At 44.9% G+C, this 10,909-nt stretch overlaps 1 protein-coding gene across 1 annotated transcript in view; it reads left to right on the top strand.

Moving 5' to 3' along the window:
- Rell1 (RELT like 1) overlaps positions 1-5,598 on the top strand; it is a 63,395-nt gene extending 57,797 nt beyond the window's left edge. The window contains exon 7 of the mRNA XM_005359247.3: positions 3,569-5,598. The gene's annotated coding sequence lies outside the window, so the exon portion shown is untranslated. The remainder of the gene's footprint in view (positions 1-3,568) is intronic.
- The last annotated feature ends 5,311 nt before the right edge of the window (positions 5,599-10,909 follow it).

The raw sequence follows: 10,909 nt of genomic DNA, 5'->3' as shown, positions 1-10,909 counted from the left end.
GGTATTGCTGGGTCCAGGGGTAGGTGAGCCAGACCCTGTCTGAGAAAGAGAGAGAGAGACAGTCAGAGAGAGAAACACAGAGACAGATAGAAACACACACACACACAGAGCCCAACTTTATTGATAATGAAATTTAAAAGGCTTCAGTTTTGTCTTTCTGTTAACAAAGACAATGTGAACGTGAACCTGCCCATATAACTCGCATAAGAGTCTTCTGAGGTCCAGGCGGACACGGAATGAATAATTCATCTGGATGAATTATTATACAAAATGAGACATCCCAGTCAAGCTGATGGGTTTTATTTGTTCCATTTTATGTTTTTTGTTTTTATTGAGACATTCTTATTCTAGTCCAGATTGGCCTTGAATTTGTAGCAATTCTCCTGACTCTGAGTAGTCCCTAGTGCTGGGATTTTGTGTCAGCCAGTTTACGTGAGCGCTGGTTCAGAGGGTGAAGAGAATTGGAGGTCATCACACAGGGTACTTCACTGATAGAGATTTTTGGCAGTGATCTAGAAATGGCAGCAAACAATCTCAACTATAGATAGTGTGCAGAGGAGTGAAGACACTGTTGGAAGCTGTGTCCTTTTAGCTTCCTTCATGTCCAGCCATTAGAGAGAATTTAAGGTTCCATCAATGGGGCTTAATTAGGTAAGCTATGCCTTTCCTTCAATACTGGCATTACGCTCTCATCTTTATAGCTAAGGTAACTATATAAACTACAAGCTTTGGAGGAGTTGGTGACCTTTCCTTCTCTTCGGTGAGTTTTCAATGAGTGGAGGCCTCCGTTCTTCCCACCAGCCTTGTTTTATGAGGGAAGTGGTTGTTCTTGGGATTGCTGACTTGTTTTCAATGCAGCAACGTCTCACTTAATCTCTTCCAGTTTGAGCATCCTTTTCTCTAAGCCTGCAATGCAGCAACGTCTCGCTTAATCTCTTCCGGTTTGAGCATCCTTTTCTCTAAGCCTGTCATCACATTTCCCCCAAAGAGAGAGGCAGCTTCTGAACTACAGTGCACTTGTGTCCTTGCTGTGCCCATTGCTGTTGGGCTCTGTGGCTTCAGTGCCAGCCACACGAGGCTCCGTTAAACAACGTGGAAGGCACCCCTTAACCTTTGCTTCATTTATAGTGGTAAGGACATGCCGATTTGGAGTGATCCAGTCCCTCCACATAAAATAGGGAAAGAATGTGGTGGTGTTAAAACACACCGAATGCAGGCTCCACTTTTTAGGTTCCACATTTCCCCCACAGGAAGTAACCCGCGATTGGACATTCGCAAGGTGTGTCCAACCTTTTGTCGTTGCACGGTGGTGTTGACACAGTTTGTAACTGAGATTGGCACCACTGAGTTACCCAAACAGGACAAAACGCACGATCTTGATGTTTAAGGAGGTTTATGATTTGACGCTGAACCATCTGTAGCTGTCCTTGGATGGAGCCACATTCTGGGTTGGAATGATTTTTCTTTTTCTTTTTTTCCCCCCTCCGAGACAAGGTCTAGGTTGTCCTCGAATTTGTGGCAATCCTCCTGCCTCAGCTTTTTAACTGCTGTAATTATAAACATGAGTTACTACATCCTCCTGCTCTGGTGAAATCTTGTACCCCAGGCCTGACCTTCTTGCCTTGAACTTTGTTATTTTCCTGGATATAAAAATGTCACTTAAAGAGGAGACATAATAACAGCCAATATATAAGTTTCTAAGTAATGCCCTAAAATTCTAACAAAGTTTTAACTCCTTTTTTCCCCCCTTCATTTGGGAGCATCCTTGCATTTTTTCCACTATACATCCTTGCAGCTTTTTCTGTGCTAGAATGTTGTGTTTCCTGTCTCCCTCCTGAAATCAACCTCAGCCTTGACTTTGCTCAGCCTCACATCCAAATCCACTCTTCAGTACCACGAAGGACCACTTGTGTTTAGAATTGAAAACTTGACTTATGCCATTTTAGGGGATAGTATTTCCTTTCCATTTTAGCTAAGAAGATGATCCTTGATCCAGTTCATCTCTTTGGAAAATCAGTCTCCTCTCTCACCTCCATCATAAGTCACTATGAATATCATGAATGGTCGGGAAAATATAAATGATAATCTTGGAGCCTGGAGAGATGGCTCAGCGGGGAAGAGCACTTGCTGCTCTTGGAGATGACCTGAGTTCAGTTCTCATCATGGCTCACGTCCTTTCTAAACTTCAGTTCCAGGGTATCTTACACTCTTCCAGCCTCCATGGGCACCAGCTATGTGCTCTGTATATAAACATATATTCAGGCAAACACTATTATATATATAAAATAAATATGTCTTTAAAATAGTGGATAATCTTAGAGTACATATCTTAAAGGGTAAATTTTTGTTCTCCCTTTTCTTTTCTCTTTTCCCTTCCTTTCTCTCTCTCCCCCTCTCCCTCCTCTTTTTTCCCTCCCTCCTCCTTTCCCCTCCCATATGTTAGTGATTGGGGATTGAACCCAGGGCCTTACCCATGCTAGGCAAATGCTTCCCCCTGAGTCCTCTTTTTACCTTTCACTGGGTCTCATTAAGCTGCCCAACTTAGTCACTGTGTAGCCCACCCTGGCCCTGAGCTTGGGGATCCCCCTTTCTCAGCCTCTAGCTAGGATTATAGGTCTGAGGCACAGACTTATAATAAATAGTATGTTTTTGTTGTTTGTTTTTAGAGACGGTTTTTCTGTGTGTAGCCCTGGCTGTCCTGGAGTCCTCTGCAGACCAGGCTGGCCTGCCTCTGCCTCTGCCTCTCCAGTGCTGGGATTAAAGGGGTGTGCCACCAACACCGACAGCAGTAGTATGTTCTTAAACTAAGATTTGGCAGCTAATTCTTGTTAGTCTTTCATATTTCTGCAAGCTAGACCCCTCTCTTTTTTGCTCAGTGATTATAGAGAAACGTGTGCTAGATTAGAGAATGCTTTGCTCCTTAACCTTGCATAGGTTTCTTGCACAGTATGCTTGTTTCAGTATACAATGAAACTTTAGAACTTCAATTCTGTGCTGGGCTATCTCGGTCTTCAGAATAAAAAGCTATAAAGCTGTTAATAGAGGAGATATTTGGGACATAGAAAGCTGTTTGTAAGGTCATCTGAGGTCATCACTGCAGCTGATGATGTGACAGCACAGGGTTGAAAAAGACCCCGTTCCCTGGAGAGGTGGCAGGGATCACGGGGAGCGCGTGTGAAAACAGACAGCCTTGTTCCCTCTGTTCTCAGACTCCAGAGCAGTGGTCCTCAACCACCCTAGTGCCTGACCCTTTAATACAGTTCCCCATGTCGTGGCGACCCCCTACCGTAAAATTATTTCATTGCTACTCTATAACTGTAATTTTGCTACTGTTATGAACTGTAACGTAGATGTCTGTGTTTTCCAGTGGTCTTAGGCGACCTGTGTGAAAGTGTCCTTTGAATGGGCGGTAGTTAAATGTTCTTGGACTAAATTCTGGTAGGAAGGTGTAGTGGGAAAGGGAGAGGTGGGGTGTGGTCTGCTGGGGTGAAGGGGACCGCAGACTCGGGCCAGTAGGCATATGGTGTTTCCCTTTTGCTACAGCTTTTTGTGTTCTTTTCTCTTGCAGCATGGACTTTCTTGAAGAGTTCTAAGAGACTCCAAACTTGCAAGATATGAAGTTGACTAGGGGATATTTTTATATATTTTATATAGTTTCTATCATGAAGTCAATGGGCATGTGGCTCAAACCCAAAAGGGAATATTTTTGCTATGCTGAACACAGAATTCAGTTTGCTTTGAAAGAAGTTTTGGGATTAAAAGTCTAATGGAAATTTTAGTTCAATTTCCCAGAGGAAAAGAGCTCATTTCTTTTGTACTGTGGACCGTCCCTAGCCATCCACTGTGGTTCCCAGTTGCGTACTCCTGCTGCTCTGTGCACGAGCGGCTCCTCCCTTGGAATCACAACATTGTGAACAGTGGAGCCGTTGACAGCCTGGGCTTATGCGGGAGTCTTCACGTCTGTTACCCAAGCTGGATTCCATTTTGATACTGGTTATAAAATCTTCGTGTACACGTGGGCTGTTACGGAAGACTCCCTGGAAAAGGTCCTTGGAAGCATCTGGTGAGTGCTCAGGAATTGATCCCCCAGGAGATCCTGGAATCAGCTGGAAATCACGGGCACTGCAGTATCCTGATTGATTCCTGGACCAAGACTTCAACATCGACTGCCGCCGCCATCAGGACACCCCTGTCACTCTTCCGTCACTTAGAAAATACAGAGACTATTACTGTTTTTATTTAACTTAAACAATTCTCATTTAGCCTATTTGAGTAAAAGGGAAAATGGTTTAGAGTCACTCTTAAAAAAAAGTTTTGACAACCAGAAGCCAAACTGAAACACTCCTTTCTTATACAAACGAGCCCTGCTGAGCCCTCCAGTGTTTTACTCTGGGTCCCACAGTTATCTTGTAACTGATGCTCTGTAAGAGCTTCTGAGGAAGACTGCAAGTTCAAGGCCTTTGTGGGCTATAGAGAGAGTTCAGGGGTAGCCTGGGTGACTGAGCCAGATGAAGAGGGTTAGGGGTCTAGCTGAGTGGTAGAGCGCCTTCCCAGCATGCTCAGTGGCTTTAGTGCCTCCCTGCCCTGTTGCTCTCTCTCTTAGCTTTGTTTTATAAAACACCTAAAAGTGATAGTAATTGTGTAGGCGGGGGTGAGGCAGCTCTATTCCCTGCTTCCATTGGTGGGAAGCATTGAGTACGTCATTTCAAAGAAAAAGGGCTTGTTTTTGTTTGGCACCACCAAAAAAAAAAAAAAAAGATATACCACAGGGTATTTTCTGTAGATAGACTTAGTTGATTCTGTTTCTGGAAACAAACTAACTTTTTTTCTAACATTTTATGGGAGTGGTATATGCATTTTGATGTGATCTCACACTGGCATCTGTGTGTCGTGTACAAAGCAGAGAAGCCAGTGTGGATGCTGGATTCGCTGTGGTCCAGGAAGTGGAGTGTGTGTTAGTAAGAGTAATGTTTGTGCAGCTACGCCAATATTTTTACTTAAACAAAAGAAAAAAACCCCCTTCCCTTTTGCTTTAAAAAAAAACAACCCATAATGTCCTTTAAATGGTGATGGGCTAATATGTAAGATATTCTTCAGCTTTAATTATTTTTTAATTTTATTCAACCTAGAGAGCACTTTCTATAGCAATAAAAACCAAAAGAATGCGCAAAGATATTTAAAATTGTATTTATATACCGATTAAAAATTTTAAACATTTTTAAATATTTGAGCAGTTGGTTCGGTGACTGGCTTCCAGAGATGCCAAAAATTCAGCATTCGATACGTTGAACACTTAAGCTTTATACTGGTTTATACTGTTAGGTGAGGATCCTGAGTGTTCCCGCACAGCTGATGTTTATGGCCCCCCCTTCTTCCTCTTCCTCAGAAGGGTGGGGACCCGGGACGAGCTCCTGTCCACAACACTAATGATGGATAGCTCCTTGCTGTGACGAATGAGTCAGTTGCCACCTCAGTGTAAAAAAAAAATTGTAAAGAGAAATTTTCACTGTTTCCAGTGTCAAATGTATTTTTAACTGTCTGGTTTGTACTTTTTACGAATTTTGTACTACCAAAGCAGAGTTAAAAATAAAAGCGTTAAACCAGTGTGTTTGAACGAGCTCCATCTTGAGTACTGGCTGTTGAGAGATCGCTGGGCTGGTCCGCACTGGATTTCCTTTAACATAGAACTCCTTCCTCCCAACTGGTTTTCTTTCCTTTCTTAATTTGAGGGTAATTTGGGGCCTGGGGAAGTAAATAGTGCAGAATTTGTGTGTACCCCTCCGTCTGTTACCCTTAATGTTCATCAACATCCTGTATCTCCATAGGAGTATGATCAGGACTAAGAAATCATCATAGACTCAAGATTGATAAGCCAGATTTTGGGGCCCTCCCCACTTTGCCCTACTATTCTCCATTGCACTGTCCACTAGTTTCATGGTCATGACACTTATCGTCAGCTGCTCAGTCTGTCCAGTATCCTTCGACTTGGACATGGGTAGGCTGAGCTTTTGCATCTGGAAGGTTGCTTCCTGGGTGATGATTTTACAGTGCTTTCTGTCAGGGACCACGTAGTTGATATGTGATTCCTGTCATTTGGTTGACGTGTCCAGCAGGTTTCACTATGATAAAGTGGATGATGTTTTGATTGCATTCTGACACTCCCAAGACTGACAGTAAAGTTTGTTTTGGCTGACCAGAATTAACCATAGAGCTTTTGGAGGATTGAGAACAGATGGACACAGGAAGTAGTAGGGCGGGGCTGAGAGAGGGTCTCTGCCCTTTTGAATGGAAGACCGGAAAGAGGTAGGAGGTCAGCGGTGCTTCTCTGATCATTACCCCTCTATCTGACTCCCAGGTTTTCATTGGTAAAGAATAATTAGATTAACACATCAGCAGAGTTACTATTTTTTACCTCTGTAATGCAGAGATGCGATACTTGGAGATTAGGCCAGTGACTTCCCCATGCTTACAGTCTCCTCTGAGAGTTTTACCATGCATGGGAGTTGATTTCCCCAGCACTCCTGTCAACAAGCTGTTGTTACTCATAAAGCAGCAGAAGGCTATTATTTCAGGTCAGGAGGCTAGAGCCTAAAACCAAGCTTTTGCCAGGGTTGGGTTCATTGGATGCTCCTAGGGTTGTGGTTCATGCCTCCTTCCTAACTTCAAATGGTTGCTAGAAAGTTCTTAGCATTTCTTGGTTTGAGCCTGGGTCACTGAAGGGCAGTGTCTTGAGATGTCTTTCTCTGGGTGTCTGTCCTCTCTCACCTTATAAGGCCATCTGTCCTTGGGATTAGGGCCCACTGCAGTCCTTGTAAGAACTCTTCTTAACTTGATTACATTTGCAACGATCCTGGTTCCAAGTAGGGTCACATGAGTCCTGCTCCAGAAATTGGGATTTCAGTGTCAACATGGGTTTTTTTGGGCGATGGGGTGCAACAGGGGAACAGCATCCTTCCCTAGGGAATGGTGCCTGTAATGAACGCTCTTACGGTTGGTGTCTTTACCCCTTCCCTCTTTTTCCTTTCCCCACAAGTCCACACACCTCTGCCCCTCATTTTTTAACCCTTTGTTACCTTCTGGCCCCGAAGATGCTCCAGGCTCTTGTTATTTTCATGTTTCTTGTCCTAGTCTCGGGATCAACTGCGTCTCCAGGGAGCCTTAAATCATTTGCTGGAGAATGAGGGTTTTTGTTTTTTTTTTTAATGAAAAATTAGGCCTCAGGATTCAGTCACCGATGTCGGGTGTTCCAGCCTAGACTCTGGTAATGCACGTCTGTGTACACATCTCTGTGTGTCTGTGCGTTAAGGGCCCAAGTCCCTGTGAAACCCCTGATTCTAGGCTTGCTCTGTAGCGTTCATGCTAACGTGTTTTCAACTTTGCTGGACTCTTACTGTACAATACTGTGATGTACCTGCTCAGTGCGGGCATACACATAGTTAGAAGCTACCCCAGGAGAGCCACGCTAACTAGCAGGACGCTCCCAGTACTAGACTCAGCTCTTTTTCTTTCTGGTGTCGGATCAGCTCCCTTGGTGTTAGAGGATTCATTTGGAGTACAGAGAGGCGTTCGTCATTCATGGTCCACCTCCAACTCTTTTTTTTTTTTTAAATCTTTTTATGGTTATTTTATGTGCATTGGTGTGAAGATGTCAGATCCCCTGGAACTGGATTTTCAGACAGTTATGAGCTGCCATGTGGGTGCTGGGAATTGAACCTGGGTCCTCGGGAAGAGCAGTCAGTGCTCTTAACCGCTGAGCCATCTCTCCAACTCTCCTTTCTATGCAGGCGAAAAGTTCCAAATGCCTATTGAGTAACCTTCACTCCTCGTGGAGTTGAGTGGTTTTGATTTGGAGTCTGTGAAGATGTACTGTCAGGTAGGCTGGAGAGATGGAAAGGCTGACATAATTTCTGTCCATGAAAACCCAGAAACCTGGACTGTGCACCAGGGAAGATACTGCAAAGTCCCTAGATTCCTCATTTCATAGTCAAAAGGGGTTATTGGCGTGGCGTATTTTGTTTTTAATCAGCCTTTTTGGGAATGCATGTGATATGGATTAGAGATGCCAAGACATTGTTTAGCTTTTATGTTTGTCAGTGTTGGGAATGTGGCCGATCCTGGCCAGCTTGGATGCCCTGGTCAGCGCTCTTTGCCTGGTTTCCTGGAACATCTGTGGCTTCAGAGGGGGAACTGTTGTTTCTTCACGCTTGTGCCTTCCCTTCTCAAGCCTGACTTTGAAACACGATTAATAAAAACTCAGGGCCAGAAATTGGGGTTCAACCTGAAGATCTGAAAAGCAAAACAGCCAGCCACTGGCTCTTACCTCGGCCTCAGTCTGAAATGGCGATCCTGCCTCCTGGCATCTCAGAATGAGACTGTGTGAGAGCTGTCTCCCCCTGTTTTATAGTCCTGTCTAGGGCTGGGATTAAAGGCATACACTGCCTAGTTTCTGTGGCAACTAGTGTGGCTACTGGGATTAAAGGTATGGTGTTACCATAATCTGGCCTGTAAATCTGACCAGTGGGACTATTTTACTCTCAGATCTTCAGGCAGTCTTTATTTATTAAAATACAATTATAATGCCACTACATGTCTTGCTGACCAACATGGCTCTATCTAAAAATTACAGTCCAAAATGGAAGTTTGCTTGCTTGGAAGTGTGATCCTTCACAGCTCGGAGGTTTGTAGCAGTTTTGACTCACCTTGCACAGGGCTGGCACTTTGCCTCCCTCTTCTGGTTGGATGTAGGAACTGCAGGGAGGATGATCTGGCCATCTTTAAGGCACTGGTGTGCAGAGCCCCACAAGGTGTTTGCGGAACGAATAAACCTGTAAAAATCAAGGATAGAAAAGACCATGTTTGGGTTTTTTTTTTCCTGATCTATTTTTCTGATCCTGTGAGTCTTATCTTGCTTTCCCCGTCAACATGCTTCCTTATCTTACACAGCACCTGTGTTCCTGAAGGCGCCCTGTTGGATGAAGGCAGGAGTGACTGGGTGGAGGAAACCCCAGGCCTTACGCCTGTAGTGGAAATGGTGTGATTGTTGGAACTAACTGGGACTCCGAGAGGCAGCCTCGCGTTTGCTGTAGAGTTGGGCTTGGGCTCCAGTACTCATGCTGTGTTGGGAACCGGGCTCTTGGCTTCTCGGAGGCTCAGCGTTTTCCTGAGCCACTTCTCATGGTTGATTTACTTATTTGTTTACTTTTGCATGTGTATGTGTGGTGTGGATGCACGTGTGCATGCATGCGTGTGTGTGTTACGCCTGTGTGTTGTGCATCCCCACGTGCATGTATGTACATGCATATGTTAATGTCGAGAGTCTTAAATTTGCTCTTTGCCTCACTGACTGAGGCAGGATCTTTTGCTAAACCCAGAGATCACTGACTCAACTAGTCTAGCTAGCCAGCTTGCTGCGGGGATCCCTCATGGGCTTTTAAGGGGTAGGGAATGCATGCAAGATCACAATGCCTGCCATCATCTCCCCATCGATATCCAGAGGGCACTGATATTCTAGTGGCTCTTGGTGCATTTCATGTGGCTATAAACAACAAACACGGGGTTGGATACTTTAAAGGAGAAAAGACTTTACTTGGCCCCAAATGTCGGTGGTGATGGTGAAAAGTCTAAGTTTGGCAGGCACATTCAGTGAAGGCTTTAATGTTCACTGTAACGTGGCAGGTGCCCCATCACCATGGCAGGAGGGTGTGTGAGTGGCGAAGGAAGGTGGAGAGAAGAGACCAAACTCCAGGGCGACCTTGCTGTATAATAGTCTGCTCTCAGGGTAACTAATGCAGCTTCATTCCTTAATTGTGTCTTGAGGCCCAACGCAGTTAATTGAGCAATAGTCTATTCATGAGTATTGAGCCCCCATAACCTAACGATCTCCTACAGTCCCACGAGCCCCTCACATGATTACATTGCAAATCATTTTTGTTGTTTTGGTGGAGATAAACTCTAGCCAAACCACTAAACTTGGTAGTGGGTCTGTGCACATCTCTCTATTGGCCAAGCACACACAGCTTTGTCTAGAGTCTGATTGAGCCAGTAAGTTTCCTATTCTGAATTGAGCCAAGTTAGAGCTCATGGACCTCATAGGAAAACCAAAGAAGGAACCAAGTGTGGAAGATGCTGAAGCCCAGGGATGCAGTGAGGAGGTGAGGGTGAAAGGCAGAGTGTGTAGTGGGACATCTAGTCTTCATCAACAGTGCCCTTGTCCCTTTAGGGACTGGTGGCTCCTCCTTCGGACTCAGTGGGTACTCTGTTCCTCTGCAGCTCAGGGTGGACCCCTGACCTAACTTCCGCCAGGCCTAAAGAAGCCCTTGCATGGGATGCTTACAAACTGGAGCTGTGAGAGACCAACTTGTGTGAGGAAGAGAAGGAAGCATGCAGAGGGAAGACAGGCGTCTCAGACTCGCCTGTCCCTGTGCCATGGTGGTAGCATCTCTTCTGCCGTACATAGTTTGAGCTCTTGTTATTGCAACCGTAAACATACAAACAATAGACCCCAAACAGTAATGGAGTTATTAACTGAAATACAATGGGTGTGGTGGTTTGAATAAGAATGGCCCCCATAGGCTCATATGTTTGCTTAGGGAGTAGCACTGTTTGTTGGAGTAGGTGTGGGCTTATTGAAGGAAGTGTGTCACTGGGGTTGGACTTGGAGGTTTCAGAAGCTCAAGCCAGGCCCAGAATCTTTCTCCTCTTGCTGCCTGTGGATATGGATGTAGAATTCTCAGCTCCTCCAGCACTATTTCTGCCTGCTTGCCACCAGACTACCTGCCATGCTGATAATCACTAAACCTCGAAACTGTAAGTGAGCCCCTTTGCAAGAGTTGCTGTGGTTATAGTGTCTCTTCACAGCATTGACTAACACGATGGGTGACGAATAGAGTTACCTACTGAAAGGGAGATG

This window comes from Microtus ochrogaster, linkage group LG1 (genome assembly GCF_000317375.1).
Source record: "Microtus ochrogaster isolate Prairie Vole_2 linkage group LG1, MicOch1.0, whole genome shotgun sequence".
Taxonomy (NCBI): domain Eukaryota; kingdom Metazoa; phylum Chordata; class Mammalia; order Rodentia; family Cricetidae; genus Microtus; species Microtus ochrogaster.
Note: the sequence above shows the minus strand (reverse complement) of the source record. Positions and strands in the feature narration are given on the sequence as shown.